Here is a 22,387-nt window from a genome sequence, read left to right on the forward strand (position 1 = left end):
GTTGCAGAGGCCGAACGGCATATGATTGAATTCAAATAGCCCGAAGGGTGTGCAGAAGGCGGTTTTCGGCCTATCATGCTCTGTCACCGGAACCTATAGGTACCCGCTGACTAAATCCAATGTGGAGAACCAGCGGGCCCCGGGCCTTTTCCTTGAAAAGAAAGCCTCTTGTAACGCAACGTACGACTGCGAACACCCATAAAGCTCTTGCAACGCTTTAATAATTTTATTAGGATCTCCACGCTCTGCCTCAGGACGATATCGAATCTCCTCTCGGGCCTCCCCCTCAAGGTGGTCAAATATAAAGAAAGCTTGTTCAGTGATCCCCATATACCGCACTCTCATAAATGCCCGTGCCTCTTCAACCCATTCATCGATACTTACACCGGATTTACCACTAAATCGCGGGCATCGACTCTCTCGAGGCACAAAAACCAATCGTTCCGGTGCACTAGAACCAGAATGTTGGGGAACTACAGGTGGAGCAGTAGAGGCGCTAGGCCAAGCTTCACCCTCCCCGGAAACACCAGCCACAGGCGCCTGTAGCTGCTGCATCCTGGCATTATCAGCCCTTAACTGAGCTACCAACTCCCGCAACTCCTGTAATTCTTCCTCCATTTTAAACGGAATTAAATAAACTTACCACCCCGGAGAAGGAGACATCTGAAATTACACCACGCTGCAGTTCTGTTTCCAGAAAAAGATAAAGAAAATCAAAACCATAAAGAAACACACCAAAAACCCACTGTCTCTGACCCAATCCAACGATAACCCTGCCGACTATACGCCAAATGTGGCAAAGTGGGTTTGGGCAGCTCTACTATATATGGAATTGGGCGAAGCAGTAAATTATAGCCACGCCTAAAACTCTGGTTGATATTATCTCCGACTACGACACCTGAGGAATTTCACCCCAAGAATTTAACAACCTCTAACTGAAAGGCACACGCAGATTCTAATCATGGGTGGAATCAGAGACAATGGTAGTCGTATAAAAGTTTATTAATTGTTAAAACACAATAATTATAAAGGCATTGACCAGCAATCACTCTCACATTTGTTAGATTCTATCGTTGGCAGCAGAGGAACCTGGGCTTACCAACAGGGACAGTCTCAAGATATCATCCTTATGAAAATCACTCTATTCACAGTGCACACACACAGCAACTCATGTCAGAGAAGACCATGACACACAGTGAGGATGCCACCACCAAAAGGTCACTCGTCTGCCCCCCGGGTGCCCAGGTCCTGCCAACAAGCAAAAAAAACAATAAGAGAGAATCGATATGCAAAGAAAACAAAATACAAAGATCACAAAATTAATTAATACAATTGCCAGAAGGGACCAACCATTTGGTCCCAATCCAGTCGTTACAAATCAAAAACCCAAAGAAAACAACAAAAAACACGGTATAAACTCAAATTAAATAAAGAGTCAGTAAATAAAATAGTCAATTGAATTCGGCAGTGTAGCTCAACCCAACAGCAACACATGAATCAGAGGTGGGCACAAATACATCAAAAACTATTTTGTTACAAAATACAAATACTGGCTCATGAAATGTAACGAAATAAAATACAAAATACTGATGCAAAAAATGTATTTAAATAAAATATAAGTAATTAGTATTTTGAAAATACAAAAATACTCCCACAATAATCTTAAGTCTTTTTTTTATTACGTAAAAGGTCAATAACACAAATAGTAGTAATAACATAAATATGAGAAATGTGTAAGTTCAAAATGGCGAAGTAGCAAAATAAAAAAGTATGGGCATTTCACTAAATCTCTACAGGGCCTGAAATAGCTCCCTCTGACGTAAATGGCATGTATAGCTAAGTTCACATCAGTGGTGTGGTAGGCTGCCCTTAATAGCAAAAAGTGTTTGATGTAGGCTACGTAGCCATATTATTACCGTTACTCTACTCGTGCCTTAAAGGACAAGTTTGGTATTTTACACTTAAAGCTCTGTTTTAAGATAGTTTCTGATGAAATAGAATGGTTAAGATTGAAATTTGGACAAATGCTGCTGTCCCGAGAATTTTCGGTTTCTGTGTTAGCATTTGTCACAAAATCAAAATTCCATTTTAATCATAATATATATGATTAATCATAATCATAATATGTGTGGGTTTGTTTTACACACGCGACTGCCCTGAACGCGTATGCCTTTTCCATAGTAGAATCGCGCTGCATGCGCAATTACTAAAAAACAATAGAATTGCTGATTATTTTATAAAAAATCAATATCAATATTTCTCATGTGTAATATGTTTAAAAACTTGAAAAAACTGCAGATTGGTGTTAAATTGTGAACGCTTGCTTAGCATGGAGATTTCAGTGGAGTTACGACACATGCGCTGTTTCATAATAGGTAGGGCCTATGATGTACTTTTATGAATGACAACACAGTGCATTGATCTCATAAGGCACAATTATTTTCTCTATAATGCCGTTCAATGTACAATATGTGTGTGTGTAGACTGTATATTTTTCACAAAACACTTAATGCCGTTTATAAGAGTTCAAAACTCATTCACTTCTTGGAGGGAGCCCGGTCTACAGGGTGTCACGTGATTTTCGTGCATCTAACCTGGACATTGCCATTGCCAACTCCAGACCGAAAATATGGCAAAGTCATTTACTATGGTGATTTTTCTTAAGTATTTAAGTATTTGAAATACTCCAAATACACTCCCTCAAAATATTTTGTTACAAACTACATTTTATTTTTTCCACACCTGCAAAATACAAATTATAAAAAACATTTAATTGAAATAATGCCCATGTCTGACATGAATTCACTTGTCACAATTGAAATGAAAACAAAAATACAAATTCCAAACTTACTTAACCATTGAAATCAATTAAAGAAAAAAAAAAAAAAAGAAACTGCAAGCACATCACTGCATCACTGAGCCTAAGCCCAGAAAGCTCACGGAAAGCGTCTCAGTCCCGTGCTAGATGCGGGATAATCAGTGGAAACAGAACAGCAGTCTATGATGAAGCACAAAGCAACCAGCACTTTATGATGAAGCAAGATGTTGGAGCAATCAGCACTATAGGATGAGGCACAGCACATAATACTCATTCGGAACACCGCTATTTCCCTTAACGCGTGCCTAAAAAACTGCGATTCATTCACCCTTGGCTTCACGCTCGAGCAATATACTTACAGCAAAACATGCTATCCCCGGATCACTAATCGCAAACTATGCGGTGGATGGAGCCAAACGTCTCCGACAAAGCTCATTGGCAGGAACACAAATAGATCTTACACAACACGAAGCACACAGATTAGTCAGATACCCACTCAAAGCGACCCAAAAGCACCGTAGCACACAAACGCTTCTCTTACCGGTCTCAATTGTCCCCATTCAACTACTATATGGGAAGCACACACACCCAGTAAACAACACACCCAGTAAACAGCACAGCCAGTAGATAAACAGCTTCAGCTGTGTTTACGGGCAAGCCATTCAACAGTGCACTCCAGCAAAGAAAGCAGCAGAGCGCGAGGGTGACGTCACGGTCCTGGAAAATGACGCACATCAATGAACTGGTAAACCCGAGCCAAAGCCGTCTAAGGAAAGCCTGGCCACTCCCAGTCCCTATTAAGCCCTATTGTACCGAATTTTGGTTGTAGTTCCACCAGAGTTCCACTGGGGGACGATCGTCCAAGTGCAAAATGAATGGGAGTCTATTGGGCTAGACGGCTAAATTTGTGTCTTTCACCCGATTGCCGTTGAGAAATCTCAGATTTGAATGTAGATTTTGCAAGTTCAACATGGGTTATAGGTCCAAAGTTGAATGAACAAGTACTTATGTCCTTTCGATTTCTTACAGGTTGAGTTGTGGTTGCCCATAACACGCTAGCATTCTGCTAATTGACTGTGATTGGTCAGTGAAGGACTGATTACATCCAGAGATACCGCTTGATGGCATCGTGGCATCCGAAGTATTTTCGACGTGGTCTTTTAAAACAACAAAACAAAAACCCTTCTAGCACGTGTATTTACCTGTGTCAGCGGTGTTGTCGATGCCTCGAGAGAAAAGAAAGTGCAGATCGCGAAAGCACCAAAGTGACTGAAGGATTGCCGTAAAGCAGTTCTCTGGTCATACGATGTGTATGACGTCATTGCCATTTTAAAAGACTTTTTAAAGCAAATAAGTGACTCTAAAAAATCTAACACCCAGTAATCCGTCATTTCTTTGCATCTCCTTTCGAAAACAACATTCAAATTACTAGAAAAAATGTTATATCCTGAGAAAAGTGTATTTTTAGGGGTATAGCTCCATAGACCTCCATTCATTCTGCACTCGTTCTGTGAGCGCCCTCATATGGAGCCAGAGTGGAACTGCAACCAGTTCAGAACCCGGAAGTTTACTGCCAGTGAAACTTCTCCCCATATTAGACATTGGGTGCTTCTCAATATCCCTCCTCGTCTCCTCGCTCCTCTGTCCTCCATCCTATGACCCGGAAACCAATCAAGCACAGCCATCTTGAAGGACATCTCAATTCTCTAATTGCACCGCGAGGAGTCAAGGATCGAGGAGTGAGGAGGCTTTCAGAGGAGTCATGAGCGAAGATACACAGGTGTATCCTATGCGGAAGTGTTTTATTGACTAAACGTGACGCACGTATACATTCTCCTCCCCCTTCACATCGATCACAATAATTTGAATTTATTCTTTACCCTTGCAGTTTATATAAACCACACATCTCACATATTTCAACAGGGTATCTTGCTTTATTATTATTCATAATGAATTTCTTAAATAAACAAACTTCAACAACATAAGGGCAGATCCTTTGAGCGCTGCTGATGGCGCTATGAAGTGACGCTTGAGTTATCAAGTATTCCAATGTATAAAAAAAGCTTTCATTCGATTCCTCCATGCTCATTTTCTTTCGTTGCGTCCTTCCCTCACAACCTACATGGGGTGGACTTGCGACGCTAGGAAAGGAAGCGAGGGAAGGAAACGAGGATGCACAAATAAGAAATGAGAAGCACCCATTGGGTGCTTCTCATTTCTTATTTGAGCATCCTTGTTTCCTTTCCTCGTGTCTCAGCTCCTCCCCCTGTAGGTTGTGAGGGAAGGAAGCAAGGAAAGAAAATGAGGACGGAGGAATCGAATGAAAGCTTTTTTTATACATTGGAATACTTGATCACTCGAGCGTCACTTCATAGCGTCATCAGCAGCGCTCAAAGGATCTGCCCTTATGTTGTTGAAGTTTGTTTATTTAAGAAATTCATAATAAATAATAACAAAGCAAGATACCCTGCTGAAATATGTGTAATGTGTGGCTTATATAAACCACAAAGGTAAAGTATAAATTAAAACTGATTGTGATCGATGTGAAGGGGGAGGAGAATTGATACGTGAGTCACGTTTAGTCAAGGGGGTAATCCATCAGCCGGAAGTTGAAGCTGCCTCCGGGGGGCGATATTTTTTTTCACAGGATGGTAGGGGAAGACTCATGAATATTCATTAGGGAACTCATCCCTGATTGGTCTTAACCCCAGTGACTGGTAGGTTTAGGGGCGGGGTTATGGGGTAGGTCATCAGACCCCCACTGACGGGTAGGTTTAGGGGCGGGGTTAGGGGGTAGGTCATCAGACCAATCAGGCATGAGTTCCCTAATGAATATTCATGAGTCTTCCCCTACCATCCTGTGAAAAAAAATATCGCCTCCGGGGGCCGCCATTGTAGCTGGCTATCACCTGCTGTTAGCATCCCATTGACTCCCATTCATTTTGGCGTCTTGACAGCGAATAACTTTACATCTGAGGTGTCCAAAGACTCCATTTGTCCATTATTTATTTCTAAAGAAACACGACAATGTATAAAAGGCTCCATTACTTTGTATCTTACGTTATGGCCCCGTAGAAGCCATTCTTGTAAAAATAGGCTAAAAATTGCGTCAACCACGCGACTTTATGTCGCACAATAGAGACATTACCGTATAGACAGGAGGAGAAGCTCGCACAGTCTCGCAGGCAGTCTTTTACTGTCTAAAGTCAGCCCATGGCATAGATAGTCCATAAAAGCAACGCGACAAAATATTTAAACAACGTTTTTGAGGAATTGGAAATAATTCGATATGTGGCAAGTGAATACATATGAAGTAACATTTATCCACGAACTTTAAATTATTTATCTACTACTACACCTACGGGGGATGGGGAAATTAATTATCAGGAAATTATACAGGCAATGGAAGAAGAAAAAAAACATCTCAATGTCCATCGCGGTTAACGTTGTTCCTTTATTTATTTACACATCTACGCTTGAAGATGAATGTGATCCCGTTCGGAAGCCATATGTACAAAATGCTTACATAACGTGAAATAAAGAAAAACGGTTTTGTTCAAGTGTTTGTGACCGTGATTTATTAGCCAAAACTACATGATTTTACACCTAGCTCACAATTCTTTATATATTGGAATATTATCTGGTCATGTAATATTGAATGGATACGAAAATGACTCGAGGGGACATACTAAGAAGTATTTTTTGGATGGGTTATTCTGTTTGATGTAGAAGGAAACGAAAAAGAAGGAAAAAAATTATTTGCATATGTGCCTATATTTGAATCATTTTTAATAATTTTGGAAGATTGTGCTGTAGCCTACATGCATTTATTTATCTGTTATGTTTGATTGTATTATGTGTGTGTGTACACTATCCAAATATTTAAATCTAATGGATATATACATAAACATGTTCAAAATAAACTAAACTAACTAACTAAAATTACTAGAACTGCAGATAGGCTACTCAAACGATTACAATCCTAAAGTAGGCTATTTTAAAGTCGATTTTAGCCACTTCTTTTATCATGTCATATTGTAATTATATAGCGTAATATGTTATATTAAATTAATTATTATAACCACGTCCATGGGGCTGCTTTGACAGGGTCAACCACACACACCCACACTACTCTTAAAATGTTACTGTTATTAAACTGCACATATCTGTCTATATTGTTCATACTGCATACCCATGTGTTCTGCTCATAATGCTACTGTTAATACACTTCAAATATCCTTGGCACAGCTACTAGAAGATTTACAACTGTCAGTCAGGTTGCTCACGTGACATCTACGTCATCAAGCTCAGTTTGAGCCTGCGCAGAACGCTTGGCTATCAGGAAGTGAGTGCCCATGTTTGGCTTCAACTCTCTCCGTTGAAATCAACGGGGTCGCTGTGTCCATTTCTTTTACTGTCTATGCGTTTAGTCGATAACTCTTCCGCATAGGATACACCAAGGTTATTATAGTTTTGCTTTTTTAAATTAGTTTTTATTTTAATATCGTTTTCAAATTTGCTTTAAATTTCAGTTTAGTTTTAGTTAGTTTTATTAATGGTTTTGTTAGTTTTAGTTTAGTTTTTATTTTGCAAACACATTTCTATTTAGTTTTTATTTTATTTAGTTTCAGTTTTTGTTTTTGTAATTATAGTTTAGCAGAGCAAACAGAACACTTCCAGTGTAGACCAAAGCGGGAAGCTTAATTTCAGCAAAGCTTAATGTTTGCCCAGATTACAGTTAACTCTTGACATCGTAATAATAAAAATAAAATAATAGTTTGAGATTGAACAAAGCACCAAACAAATGGAACTTAAAAGTATACAAGAAAAAAATATGAAAAATTCAGACAAACTAATTCATATTAAAGATGAAATCTTGTTAAACGTGCTTAGTTTACTTTTTTTCAGCTGTAAATGTGGCAGAGTGACCACTGGTACATAAAAAAAAAAACCCTAGCTCAATTCATCTGACTACAGCCAACACAACCTGCTGTGAAGCCAGTGTGATTAAATAATGAAGTATCTATGCAGTGTGTGAGTGTGTAGCCTATATGTTTTTCTATCCTGGTGGGGACTTAAACCTGAATACACACAGACTCATGGGGACTCGTGTCACTGTGGAGACCCACTTTGAGGTAGGCTACACAAGGCTATAAATCATACAAAATTAGCTTTTTTGTAAATGTAAAAATGCAGAAAGTTGTGTGATGGGTAGGTTTAGGAGTCAGGTTAGTGTAAGAAGACAGAATAGTTTGTGCAGTATAAAAACCATTACGTCTATGAAGAGTCCCCACAAAGATAGTGCACCAGAGTGTGTGTGTGTGTGTCCCGGTATTCCATACATTGCGGGGAAATGTCTCCACGTGTATATTATTAGCAGTAAATGTTTTATAAAAACAAAGATAATAACAGCATCTTTCAGCCTGTCAACCTCCATGCAAACATGACATCTCAAACATAGTAGCCTAGAACATTAAAGGTTTTTTGTGCTTGACGAACTTGTTTTGCTGTCGCACCCGCGTCTCGCAAATGAAACGGCATTCTAAAAATGCCGCGCTCAAGTTAAAAGAAGTCCAACTTGCCTCTTATTATTACCTTGTGTTATTTCCCATTCCACTGCAACAGATGCATCCTTTATGAACAGCGCTTAGCACTAGCCGTGGGTGCTTCTCATTTCTTATTTGTGCATCCTCGTTTCCTTTCCTAGCGCCTCTGCTCCTCCCCCTGTAGGTTGTGAGGGAAGGACGCAAGGAAAGAAAATGAGCATGGAGGAATCAAGGAATGATTTTTTATTGGTATACTTGATCACTTGAACGTCACTTCATAGCGTCATCAGCAGCGCTCAAAGGATCTGCCCTTATGTTGTTGAAGTTTGTTTATTTAAGAAAGCCTCCTCACTCCTCGATCCTCGACTCCTCACGGTGCAATTAGAGAATTGAGATGTCCTTCAAGATGGCTGTGCTTGATTGGTTTCCGGGTCATAGGATGGAGGAAAGAGGAGCGAGGAGGGATATTGAGAAGCACCCCATGTGTTCTACGTTACGGTCCTTCATTGAGCGCGTCACAGCAGGACAGAGGTTAATCGCCTCAGAAACTTCACGCGTATAAAGCGCAATATCAGCCACAGGTCAGATTTTCCGCCAAAGTAAAGAGCTTAATAACGAAAACTATTATTTATTTTTGCTAATTATTATTTTATTTCAGTTAGTTTTTCAGTAACTGTTGTTAGTTTCGTTTAGTTTTAGTTTTTCATTTATTATGAATTTTTAATTTTATTTCAGTTTACGAAAATGTTTTTTGACCAATAGTTTTAGTCTTAGTTTCAGTTTTCGTTTACGAAAATAACCTTGGGATACACCTTTGTATCCTCACTCATGACTCCTCTGGAAGCCTCCTCACTCCTCGATCCTCGACTCCTCGCGGTGCAATTAGAGAATTGAGACGTCCTTCAAGAGCTAGATCAGTTTCCTGGTCATAGGATGGAGGACAGAGGAACGAGGAGACGAGGAGGGATATTGAGAAGCACAAGCACCCCTCCTCTGCCCGAGCTCTTATACGCCACGGATGCCAGGCCATTGGCCAAATCTCAAACAAGTGGGAGGGGTGAAAACCCATCCTGCCACGCTAAGAATCGCAAATGCTGAATAATTGTATTCTGTGAATGAACTGAGAGTGTCTGCTAAATGAACATGCACATGTAAAAGATTGTTAAACATGTGTTGTTTTGATCATCGATTGTTGTGTTGTGTCAAAGAGTGAAGAAGTACCAAGAGGCGAAACTCAATAGAACGTTCCATTGCAACAAACCATGCACAGAGCTGCAGTTCCGCCATTTTGGACTGAACGCAACACAGCTGTCATAGAATTGAACGATACCGATTCCAATTTAAAAGCGTTAAGGGAACTAAATAGTAGTTTCTAGTTTTTAATATCTGTATAGCCTAAACTAAAACTGCGTGTTGAATAATGTACAACAAAATAATGCTGATGGATCGGTTTTAATTAAACAATTTCGTGAACATGAAAATGTCAAATAGGCTATTTATTTACCCCCATAACTCCCGTTTTCATACACTGCACAATTTTACAACACCAGTAACAACAGCCCATCCTCATGAAATGATTGACAGATTCATTGAAAAAGCCAAAACACAATGAACAGTGAGTAGGTGAAAGGGACAACACATTAGTCAAGAGAGAATATTTAATAGTAATAGAAGATCATCACAAAATGAACAGAAATAAAATTGGTGATGGTAAGTAGTGTAAGGACTGGGCTAAGTGGGTGAATCTGAATAACTAAATACATCCGGCTAAAGACCAAAAATCTCTGAATGTAAATTAACCCAAACACACACACACAAACACACACACACACACACATTCCCCCACCAGTGAAGACCACACTCAGGACAGAGCGTGGTGTCCGATTACAAGACATTTTATGACTGATCGGAATGTCCAAAGGAAGTGGATTCCAAAGCGAAAAGAAACTTCTTTTCTTTAAAAGACATTTAACCAGATATATTCAATGTGTTTTTATGTGTGTCCATTTGCCCATGTCACATTGGAATGACTATGATTTTATCGTAGCTTAAAGTGAATTATAAATACCTTCATTATGCATTTTAAATATAACTGTCTATTCCCATAACTTGTACACATAGTTCTGGACACCTCCAGAATGCTTTCGGTGTGATCAATCAGAATACGTAAAGTAATATCCAGTAAAATATAGTTTACTATGTTTTCCATCTTTGGAGTGAAAAGAGACCAAAACTAACATCACTGGTGTTCTTAGATAACGGCGTTTACGACCCAAAGGAATGTTCACAGAACTGTGGCCCTCTCTGAATTCTAACCAAGGAGGAGAAATGAATCCTGTATTCATATATATATATATATATGCTATTATATATCCACTTGAGAATTGTATGAACAATGTATTTAAGTTCCCTATTTCATGAGTTGCCTTTTTGTGGTTTGGTCTATGTTTCTCGACAACTCTAATGCGATAATGTTTTAAACTTTGCCAACTAATGTTTAACCAAATCCATTTGTGGCATGTTTGGTCTCGATAAACTCCAATCTTCATTCCCCATTTGTTAATTGACATTACATTTTGCTAAACTTGTGACACATTAGTATTATAAGAATTGTGAAGATTCTGCTCTTAAACACCCTAATTTCGTCGGTTTCAAATGTCTCTCTCTTAGACAAAGAGCAATAAAAACCAAAGTCACGCCTGTGAAATTCCAACCCTCTAATTGGCCAAGTCAACAGGAAGAGGCCGGATTTCTCCAAGGTGATAAATGACGCTTCCCCCCTCCGCTCGCTCTGTTACTTCGCCTGTCTTTGTGTCATAATGTAAGGTCTCGCCTCCGGGCGAGCTCTTCGCCTTTCTTTTATTTGTTTCTAGTTTAGTTTGTGTTTTTCAGTCTTAGATAAGTCTCCGTGTTTAATTCCAATCGACGAGTGAAAAGAACACCGCGTGACATATCTCTTCAGCAAATCCATCTACCAGGGACCTTTAAACGAGTGCGCGCTCGTTTTGAAGGAGAAACGTGACCACGTGGCGAGAGACGCACACACGCTTCTTCACCAGCCATGCGAAGATGTGACGTTAACTCCGCGTGATTTCCCCGTAGAGATCTTTATTTCTTTTCTTTGTTAGTCAAAGTTTTGTTTTCCGTAGTCGACTCTGTTCACTTCCACAAAGTGAAACGAACTTAGCCGAACTATTTTCCTTTGGTAATGTTACCCCAAAGACTTGGAAACTCCGTTCAACACGCGCGCCAAGCAGCACCCAGTGACGCTTCCTAAAGGACTCTGCTCACGCACGCGCAGGAATGCCGCGACACAGAGAGACCCAGAAACTTAAGTATATCTCTTTATAGAGCTTCTAAGAAGCATTAAGATGATGTTTTCGTGTTGTAACAGACAGGGGACTGTCAGGGGGAATGTTGCCAATGCTCTCTCTCTCTCTCTCTCTCTCTCTCTCTCTCTCTCTCTTCCTCTTCCCCTCTCACACGTGTTTCCATTGTCCACACTCTATGCATTTCTCGTTCATCGATGCCTTATCGTGTATTGTTGTTTATTATGTTTGTAAATACATATATCCCATGTAACCGTAGTAAATACATAAGTAGTTCTGCCTTATTAAATTCATTATATTCATCTGATTGATATACTGCCTTTTTGCTCATTTTCAAGTCCCTTAAGTGCCAAAAGATCTTATAGCAACAAGCTTACAAATTAAAGATACTTTAAAGAGTATGTGTTTATAGGGCAGGAAACCCAATTCTTGTGGCCACAGAATTGCTTTTCCTGAAATCCTATAAAGTAAGATGATATTGTGGAGTCCCACAAATATTAGTCTGACAATTGAGCTAATTAATTTAGCCTGTTTTGTAAGACGTGGTCCATGTAGTTAATTGCAATCAACTTGTGGTTAAGTGCAAGGATACACAGACATGCATGCAGGTAAAATGACATATCATCCCTTATCGGGAGTTTTATTAACATGTAAGACTGATCTAATCCAAACATGTATGAATAATTATTAATTACCAATTATTAATTATGATATGCAAATTCCCCACGGATTAGATCCGCCCCAGAGTCTTTACATAATTGGTGGAGAATAATGCGGGCACATTTTAAACTTGTTTTTGAGCAATTAAGTTTCAATCGATGTCTAAATTGTGATTTAATATTGTACGCGCGCCTCGAGTGAGCGAACGCAACGCGAACTCACTGGCTGACTGATTAAAGGCACAAAGCCGAGTCCATTTCAGCACATTAACAGCTGCAAAATAATGTCTAACATTCCTTTTGCCATTGTTAATAACTAAAAGTAAAACTACAGTTTCATAGTATTAAATTTGTCCAACAAAAGACGAAGAAACCTCTTTTGAATTGTGACATTTTAATGTTAAACTCCCCTGTCCGAACGAGATTCTTCTGTCAGGGTGAAGACTAGATTTAGTGAAACGATGCTCTTTCACTATTCTTAAGAAAGGCCTGATATTATAATCGTTAGATTAACGATAAACTCCTGGTTAAACATTGACGTAGCTACTCAATTGTAAAAAACCTAAAGCATATTTAATCATAAGTGCTATTTGATAATATGTCATGGGAGTCGAAAAAACAGCGAAGCAATCCCGACAGACGTGTTTATTAAAATATAGCACCAAAAAAATCCAAAACCTAAAAACATTTTTAATCATAAGTGCTATTTGATAAATGTTATTTGGATCCGAACGACAGACGTATAATTCCTGTTGTCCATATTAGTGTGTGGAAGCGAAGAAATCCTTCCGTGCACAAGTGTGTCGAATAGAAAAAACCCGCCGAGGTTTAAAATTCATAAGCGAACACGTGTGAATCATAGCGCTAATTGTTGTATGTGGGAATCGAAAAACCGATGCCTAATTCCTGTTGTCCCTATGTGTGTGTGTAGAAAAAAAAATCCTGCCACGCCGTTTTGTGAAATATAGCCGAAAAAAAAAAAACCCGCTGAGATTTTATTTTGGATAAGTGTGATCTTACAGAAAACAAAGCGTCTGCACGCTCAAATTTGAATCACACATGGAAGCAGGCTGGTTGTTATTCCGCTGACAAACACTAGAGGGCAGCACTTAGGCCTAAGTGCTTGACAGTTCTCGAATTACGCACCGCCCCCTGACTTTACCCTCCATGAGCGAAATAGCGCCATCTCGTGGACACTAGTAACGAGGTCGTCTTTTCCTAAACAATCTCTCTCATCACAATTTCAGATTTTTCCAGTGAATTTCTGAAATTGTGTTTCTAACTTTCAATGCATGTGCAAGTTCCAGTTTTACTAACATGATTTCACTCCCGACTGTGTACACTTATTTTGAATTTGGTTCAAACCACAGTTGAATTTAAAATGTAAAAGTAAGCAGTAGCAGTTTCTGATGACCACTTAGGAGGAATGCGCCCCTTGTGGCCTCCCCCCTCTACGTCAGCTCATCACTTAGTTCCTAACATCATTCTTTTCTGAAGTGGCTTTCTCCCAGTTGGTTTTATTTTGGTTATTATCATTGATACCTCACTGTAGTCGTGATCATCATCAAATATAATGCCAACCTTTAATTTCCTACACTTATTCAAATTTGGTTTGAAACAAATTTCAAGATCAATTTGAATTAAGTCTCCTTTCCTGTTGGGAATGGCTTTATTTCTATTTCCTTTTTCAAATTATTTTTAATAATTTTGATTTGATACGTTACGTACTGTATTTGATATGTTATGACAACTGTATCCTTACTATTCTAGAAGTTACTTAACATCTATGCATACACTTGATTTGAATTGTATTTAAACCAGTTTGAATGCAATTTAAATCAAGTTCTCTGTCAGCCAGGTTGACCACTAAGAGGAAGTGGCCCAAGACCACTAAGAGGAAGTAGCCCAAACCCTTTGTGGCCCCAACGAGCCACTACAGCTTGCTTCCTCCTGTGCTCTTCCTGCTGCACTTAATCTCTTCTCTGAATGGAGGCTAGGTTGTTCTGATAATTAACATTGTCATAATTCCCTTTTTGTTTGTACCATAATTTTAGTAAAGCCGTTGCCTTTGATGATTTTTCTACAAAAAATAGACACTCAATTTGATTTAGATAGAGAGAGCTTTAATTCACGTTGAGGTTCACTTGTCCTTCATCCTGTTTTGTGTTTGTAGGTAGAAATTTCTCTCGGGCTGTGGTGATTTGACAGTCATCTCTGCTTGGGGTCCAGCAAGCTGGTTCGACTGAGCACGAGTCTCGGACTTTCCTGTATTTCTCCGTTGGTGCAGCCCGCAACACGACATCACCAATTTGGCACTGCCGGTTGTGTTCAAGGTTGGGTTGCGTGAGGGCACACATCGGTACAGATATGCGGAAGGGCCCGGGACACTGCTGTCAAGTGTTTGGGGACGACAGAAAGACCAACCACAATGCTGACTCCAACCCGAATGACCTCAGTTCACCCCAGGGAAACTAGAAAAGGTGTTAAATCCATCACTTAGTATTGGCCACAGAATCTAGAGATTCCCCCGGTCATTGAAGTGTTGGCTCCCTCCTACTCTCCGAGCCACAAATCGCAGGCTTAGGCCTCCTCTTCCCCTGTAACACTTCCTGTGTACTATTAACGCCATTTCATTACAGACCTTTCCATCTTGGATGGTTGCATGTTACTTCAAACTTTGCTATCTTGCCATTGCTGTTTTCAGTTGTGCTCTGTTCCTTTCAGTTCACCTAGAGACAGAACCTATCTGAGACAACAAGGAACGCTGAATAATAGTTTGACAACCAAGCCGTTAGCATCAACAGGTGATCCCTAAGCTACCGCCCCGTTAAAAATCTTTATTCAGGCCCATGCTGACCTACCCAAATTGTCCCACCAAATGATTTAACTGTCGGCATCAGTTAACCAAATTTTCATACGCGGCATAGCCCGTATTATAGCTTGTTAAACGTAGAACGAACTTGGATTGGTCTCTCTGTGTGTGTGTTGTGTTCCTCTCGCCCACAGTGAAGCCAGTATGTTCCGGTCCTACAGTCCCACAACCCGCTGGGACAACCTGGAGACATGGCTGAGATTCATGACACCTCCATTCCTGACCAAGGTCGCCAGTGACTCAGAGCCCCCGAGCCAAGAGCATCGCAGACGTGGACAGGCTGATGGCGCACAAACCAAGCCAAAGCTCCCACGACAAGGACCGGTCAGACACGTCAACCTCACTTGCCAGCTCATCGCACAAGCACGTCTCCACGAAAGGAGCCGCATCGCCCTGGAGCACGAAGTTGCAACGCTAAGGATGCAAGCCGAGGATGACAACGACCCCGAGCTACAGAAGGAAGTGGAAAGACTTCAAACTGCCCTATCTGATTTTCATCTGCACATAGACCAAAGAGGGCAGTCAGAGAAAAGAACCAGAGAGGAACTCAACGAGAAACTCCGACAAAAGTGAAGCCCCTTGCAAAGAGCAGAGACTGAACTTAAAGAGACTCGAAAGCCACGGCCTGCGAAAGAAACTCGCAAGTGGCCCGTGCTACCATCCACAAGCTCGTTCAGCAGAGACAAGATCTCGAACACGAACTTGACACCGTTCACACAGAGTTGAAGCCCTCTTATAGACTGCAGAAGGACCGGGAAGGGGAAACGCACACTACAAAGTTTCCCTGACCAGCCAGTCCGCACCTTTCAGCCAAGAACCCAGAGCTGTACAAGGGGGTGAAAGCCCACTGTTCAAAACATCACCAGCCAGCCCACAAGAACCCCCGTCAGCAGCGAGGGGGGAAGAGCATTTCCAGGAGAGCCCCTGCCACTAACCACGGCATGGCTCCCAAAAGACTTAACAAGCTGGCCAGAAACATCCCTATGTCCACTCCGAACCATGCAGGAAGCAACAACGTGCACGGCACCCGCAGGACATTGACTTTCACTTACAAACTGTTACCAACGTCACCGCGTCGGACAGATTGTACCTGCTCAGAATCACGTCCAGTCGTGATGCGCGCAGCTTCTTCGACCGTCAACCAGAGACAGTCAAGTCGGACTACCAGCCGCTGCGGCAGGCCTTCACTAAAGAATTCTCTGATCCAGAATCAGACCAAAGACTAATCACAGCCATGGACCTCAATCAGTCCGGCATGGAGGATGATTTCAACTTCAGAACTTTGTCTCTCCGAAATCTGCACCCCACAGTGAGTCATCATCTAGACATCCTGGCCTGACCACATAGCATGACTACTCAACAGCTAAAAGAAGCTTACACAAAGCAAAAGACTGTGTCCGAAAAGACTTTGAAAAACCCCACAATCTACTCTGTCTCTGAGCCCTACTCAGAGCTGCCTCTAGAGGGCGCCCCACAACACCATAGCCCTGTTTACAGAGAGTCAAGACCGTTCCAGGCCAACAGAGGGCAGCACTACTGCGATGGTGCTCGTCCAAGACACCAGAGCGAGGGCTTTGACAGATTCTGGGACCTGCAACAACCACCCGACCACCCAAAAGGTGGAGCCACATGGGAAACCGACCAATGGCCCAGAAAGAGCCGAGCCCCATCGACCAGACCATCAAGCCCAGACAGCCCAGAGCGGAACCCCTCTTGACATGCCACTGGTAAGCACAAGTCTGAACCCGCATCAGAAAAAAAGTGCCGCCACATCTGAGACCCTGAAGTCGCTGAAAGAGCTTCTTCACAAAAGACTTTCCAAAGGAGACAAGAGGGACGAGACGGACATCCTATGTCTAAGCATAAGACCTGAACCAGGCAACCAGAACACTGCTCGTCAGCCTCAGAGCACAGAGCTAACTGTCACATCACAAAATGACAGCATCACCCAGTCACCACAGCTGACAGCTGCCCAGCCTGAGCAGGACGGCACAAGTTCCCATGTTTTGGCTACCTGCCTCCGCAGCAAACCACATGAGACCGGCCCTAACCGCCCATCGATCACCACACCAGCCCCTACGCTAAGACTCCTGGGGAACCTGATCGAAAAGGGGGGTGGCCCGGAAACTCTACCTAGCCATCACTTTGGAAAATGAGGTGAGCCTGGAAGCCCTGGTAGACACCGGCTCAGACCTCACTTTAATGTCAGCTCAGCCCTTTGAAAGACTCGGCACTAAAGCTAAGAGCAAAGATCGAACTCTTATACCCCAAACGTGACAGCTGAACGTGCAGTCGTACAGCCAGACTCCAAGGTCACAGAGTTCCCAGGAACTCCAGCAGCCATCCATGGGTACACAGCCTCAGCACCAAGTCAAGATTCAAGTTCGCTACCCTGCACCTTCCAGCTCGCCAAAGACCAAGAAATGCTGCTCAACGATGCGTGAACTGAATACAGAAGGCCTCTAACACAGAAGGCCTCCTCAGAAAGGGTCCCTAAGATCCCATTGATTCCGAACTGCAAAACCAGAAGGCACACAGAATGAACACAATGCAAGACTCTGTAAAAGGGTCCCTGATCAGCATAGGACATAGAACTTGTAAAAGTAGATGAAAATGTGTACTCAAAGAGTTGCAAAACTCTGCATTCGTAAAATTAGAATTTTACTGATTTAAAAATCTTAAATGGACGTGTAAATCTCAACGGCCAACAGATTATGAACGACTCTTTTGAAACAAACAGTTTCTAGATGCTGGTTGAATTGGCACTGCTAAACATTTCCATGACAATGAAAGGTTACAGGAAACACTAGCTCCAAATAAGGCATACGTCACCTTGAAGCCATAGTGTAGGAAAACCACCTGAGTTTAAACTACTGTAAATTATTTAATTAATTAATTTATTTAATTATTGTGTAAAAAATTATTTTCTTATTTCTGTCTTTTAGACATTGAGATGCAGAAACTGCAGGATATTCTGACCTCAGCAGATGTTCAAGGCACCAAGTCCCCTTCAACATCCACATCATGGTGCTTGCGCCAATCTGTAGTCCAAGATGAGTGGCGGAAAGCAAGGTCTTATCACATCAACTGCTTGCTGTCCTGCAATGTGGCTCCAGAAAAGAACTGCAGCCACTGCACATCTCCTGCCGTCATTCGCTGCAGAGACTGCATGCCCCAAGAGTGGCTGTGCATGGATTGTGACACACACATACACAAAAGACTCACCCTCCATAACAGGGAGTCCTGCATTGAGGGAATTTATAAGCCCATTGAGCCAACAGTGTGCTGTGTAAAAAAAGATGGCAAATATACACTGGTCAATCAAGGTAGTGTTTTGAACCTTTTTGGTAAAGTGATTTTTTGGTGAAGTTTTTTTTTAATTATTTTTTTTTCTTACTTTTATTATGTTAATTGTACATATTTTTAAGATTTCTCTCAAATTATTTCTCTTCTCTTTTCAGTATGTTTATTACCTACAGTGAGACCTGTCCAGTTATGCACTTGCGACCCTTCAGACTTCACAGGATCAGCTGGCAGAGCAATCATTTTGGTTTGCATAAATGGTAGGAACTATGGTTTTATATTTAAAAAAATTTTCTTGTCCCTTTGTGTGTTAGAATGTTCTACTTTTTTATTTTAGGTCGGTATGACTTGCACTTGCCAAACTTGCTGTGCAGATTATGTCTGGCTCATTGGACACCTGACATGAGCGACCTAATAAGAAGTGGGTACTGGCCAGCATCTGTGAATGCTGACACGCTGTTTTCAGTCGATGTCTTCAGCTCATTTGAAGTAATGAAAACTGTTGCACCAGGATTATCGAGACAAGGTTTTTTGCGGATGTTAGATAGGAGGACTTGTCTCTTTGGAAGGGTAAGATGAGTGTGGATCAAAGTTGCCTTAAGTAGAGATGGGAGAATATTAGTGTAGCTATTTCATTTTACTCTTTACTAATCGCATGTACAGGCTGGGAAAATACATGGAGTCGTATTTCAAAGAAGCTTCATGGAATACACATTCTGCCAGTACCAGTGTGAAGAAATGGCCAGTGTAGAGCACTTCACCTGCCCGGCTTGCACACCCAACATGCTCGCTCTTTGTGCAGATGGCAACAGAAAAGTGTACCGATTTCGGCAGTCAAAAGGGTTAGTTGTTTTACACTTGTAATCGTTTTACTTAATGTAAAATTAACAGAACATATAATGTCTTACACAGAACATATTTTTTTTCTTATTCTATTAAGGTCGGAGGAACCTTCATTTTTGATGGCACCTTCATTGCCAAGGACACTGATGTACACCATTTTGTTGATGAGATCAGGAGTAAAATGGAAAGTGTTAGTTTTTGCTCCTGTGATTTAAATCCAAAATTTGAAATGTATGATTGTTGCTTTATTAAATAGATATTGTATCCCTAGCATGGATCACTCTTTTAAGCAATCTTGTGTTGAGGTTTGAAATTAAACATGGTATGTGTGGTGGCATCCAAAATGGCTAGTTTATTTAGCAGCTCATTCATTATGTAATAGCAGATCTCTGTAAGAGATAGTGACTATGCATGCAGTTTGTCACCCTAAAGAAAGTGGAAGATGCATTTACTGAAGCTCCTCTTTAGTAGTAGTTTGAAAGTAAACCTTTTATTATCACTGATCATTACAAAGATGCCAGTTGGTGTGATGTAGCCTGACTCATCCTGATGGATGAAGTAACTAGAACAAATAGCAACTTTCAGTTTTAACCAGAATTATTTTGTCATGCAGACTGCCGGCAAAGGGATCTCTGGAGCCAGTCAGTGGTCTGCTGCACGTGAAACAGCCAGAAAAGCAAGCAAACTGGATGAAGAGGGCCTTGAGGTGGTTGTTTGCAGACACGGAGTGCTACTCAAGGGTCTTAACATGTACAGGGGGGAAATATTTGCTTATCCGCTGTACCTGCAGAAGGAGCTCCAAGCAGCCACAAACGGGCAGTTCTATTGCACAGATATTGCTTGCAAGTATTGGCCTTATCTTGAGAAGTTGGCAGTCTCCATGTTGGAACTCAGACCTTTACTGCAGATGAGACTATTCCTTTCTGTCATGCATGCCAAGGCTCATTCAACCGAGTGTGAGGTACTGCATATTCTTTATAATACCATTTGAAATAGTATTTTTATGACTTATATAATACAGTGTATATGATTATCATATAAGTGCCACACTAATTTGTTCGATTATCTGGAGTGGCAAAAATCAGGAAGGTGCTGGCACAACTGCAGGGGAGGAGGTCGAAATGGTAAACAGCTACCTGTCTCGTTGTGCCCTCACAACCAAGTACATGACAAAATCTGGTAATTGTTGCTTATTTATATTACTTTAGGATACCTGTCTTTTATTCTTTCTTCTTTGTATTGTGTTTATTCTTTATGTCTAATACTTTGTACTCTGAGATTGCAAATATTATATAATATGTATTGCAAATATAAAGCTGGAAATATTCTAATATGATAGTAACACATTAATAGAACCGCATTACATCTCTCTTTAATTAAAACTCAATGGTCAATGTGTGGATGAAGTAAAATCTTATGAGCATTAATGGGACTTTCCTCCCCCACATCATTTTGTACTTTAAAGCCAGAAATGACATGCTAACTGTCCATGCAATTGGATGGAACCGACGGTAGCAGGACGGCCTTCATCTTGCACTATCCAGCATATACATCAAGGTATTATGCTGTGTCTGAGTTATGTATAAAAAGCTTTTTATGATTTTCTCACTTTTTAAGATCACAAAGGCAGAAATACTTTTTTTTTTACACCAGACTTTCAAAAAGGCTGAGGCTGAGTCTCAGAGACTGGAGGATTTGAGCAGTGAGCTGGGGTGTCCTGAGAACATCATGCATCAGTGGTTAGATGATGTCACACAATGGGCTACTGACGGTACAGTGTTTTATGGACATTCTTCGATGTAGCTTACTAATATTGCAGCGTGATAATTCATTGTGTAACTGAGAATCTTTGCCATGCATAAGGATTAAGTAAGGACGTCTCGTCCTGTTTTGTTTGTTATAAACTTGTGGGCTTGTAAGCTCCTTTGAGACTGTAATAATTGATTTGGGGCTCTAAATAAACTTAACTTCAACTTCAAATTTTAAATTTACAGCCTAAAATACACCATAATCATTTACTTGTATTATTGTTGTTGCTTTAAGATTCTGTAGGTACCAGATGTGATGACCAATATGAACGTCAGAAATCTATTGAACAAATGTTTCTTGGTGTTCATCAAAAAAAAGGCAGCCTTTATAATCAGACTGGTGTGTTGATAAGTCACCTAATATTTATGTAATGTTTATTACTTGCAGACGTCTTATCTGTATTGTTTTGGTATTAACGTGTTTTCAGCTCCTTAATTTTAAAATGTCTTCCTTTTAATTTGACAGATATTAGTTAGGCCTCTATTACAGCTTTTAAGTCATGCGATTTTTTTTTACATTTACATTTTTAGGGATCCTATAAAACCCCACTCACTTTGAGATCCTCAAGTGTTACATCATGGATTCCTTGTGGCTGGATCTAAATGGTCTGTAGTTCTTATTAAAGTCAGTTAATGAATAGCTCAACAACACTAACTCAATGGAAGTATTGTCATGCCTCATACGCTGACCATTCACATGGGAAACACACGAATCGAGGAACAGCTATGTTCGTGCACAGAAGGGTAAGTGAAATGTGAAACTAATCTAATAATTATAAATCAAACAGTTTATCCATAAATCTTGTGGAATAAGAATAACACTAACACCGGGAGAGCCGCGATCGGATTGGGTTAAAGTTACTCAGGGGTAGTTAGGCCGTCGATTAACAAAATGCTGAAATATTTTATCTTATGTCAGTGAGCCTCCGTCTTGTCTTTAATCGTCTTATTTTACGTTAAAATATATGCATTATGAACAAAGAACCGTCATTATTTCCAACTTCCAAGCAATAGGTGTTTTTGTTAATCCTGTCGACACTTAGATGTGAATGGGTTCTCCCACACTGCTTGATCCACGCACATAATATCTCACCTTGGCTTTTTGATTGTCGGGAAGGAAAAAAATTACACTCCCCCGTCCAAACTTTTAGGATACCGGGTATCAGATAAGCACAATCCATACGCACAACGTTTCGGCATGTTTCCCTC

General features: G+C 40.8%; 3 long non-coding RNA genes across 5 annotated transcripts; 2 read left to right on the forward strand and 1 right to left on the reverse strand.

The window, feature by feature from the left end:
• Positions 1–984: 984 nt before the first annotated feature.
• On the reverse strand, positions 985–3,470 carry LOC143757595 (uncharacterized). Of its 2 annotated transcripts, none has more exons than XR_013210717.1 (2): positions 3,423–3,470; positions 985–1,248 (listed from the first exon to the last, which is right to left on the reverse strand). It is a non-coding gene; the product is annotated as an uncharacterized LOC143757595 (long non-coding RNA). The 2 variants fall into 2 exon arrangements; XR_013210770.1 differs by lacking the exon at positions 3,423–3,470 and adding an exon at positions 3,178–3,415.
• Positions 3,471–18,223: 14,753 nt separating this feature from the next.
• Positions 18,224–19,368, forward strand: LOC143710733 (uncharacterized). Its single transcript, XR_013194709.1, has 4 exons — positions 18,224–18,550; positions 18,686–18,787; positions 18,865–19,097; positions 19,191–19,368. It is a non-coding gene; the product is annotated as an uncharacterized LOC143710733 (long non-coding RNA).
• A 1,057-nt stretch (positions 19,369–20,425) lies between these two features.
• LOC143711247 (uncharacterized) lies at positions 20,426–21,518 on the forward strand. Of its 2 annotated transcripts, none has more exons than XR_013194855.1 (4): positions 20,426–20,549; positions 20,836–20,927; positions 21,024–21,141; positions 21,414–21,518. It is a non-coding gene; the product is annotated as an uncharacterized LOC143711247 (long non-coding RNA). The 2 variants fall into 2 exon arrangements; XR_013194887.1 differs by having other exon boundaries at positions 20,441–20,549; positions 20,840–20,927.
• The last annotated feature ends 869 nt before the right edge of the window (positions 21,519–22,387 follow it).

This window comes from Siphateles boraxobius, unplaced genomic scaffold (genome assembly GCF_051911475.1).
Source record: "Siphateles boraxobius isolate OS27281-9 unplaced genomic scaffold, OSU_SipBor_1 1, whole genome shotgun sequence".
In the NCBI taxonomy this organism is placed as follows: domain Eukaryota; kingdom Metazoa; phylum Chordata; class Actinopteri; order Cypriniformes; family Leuciscidae; genus Siphateles; species Siphateles boraxobius.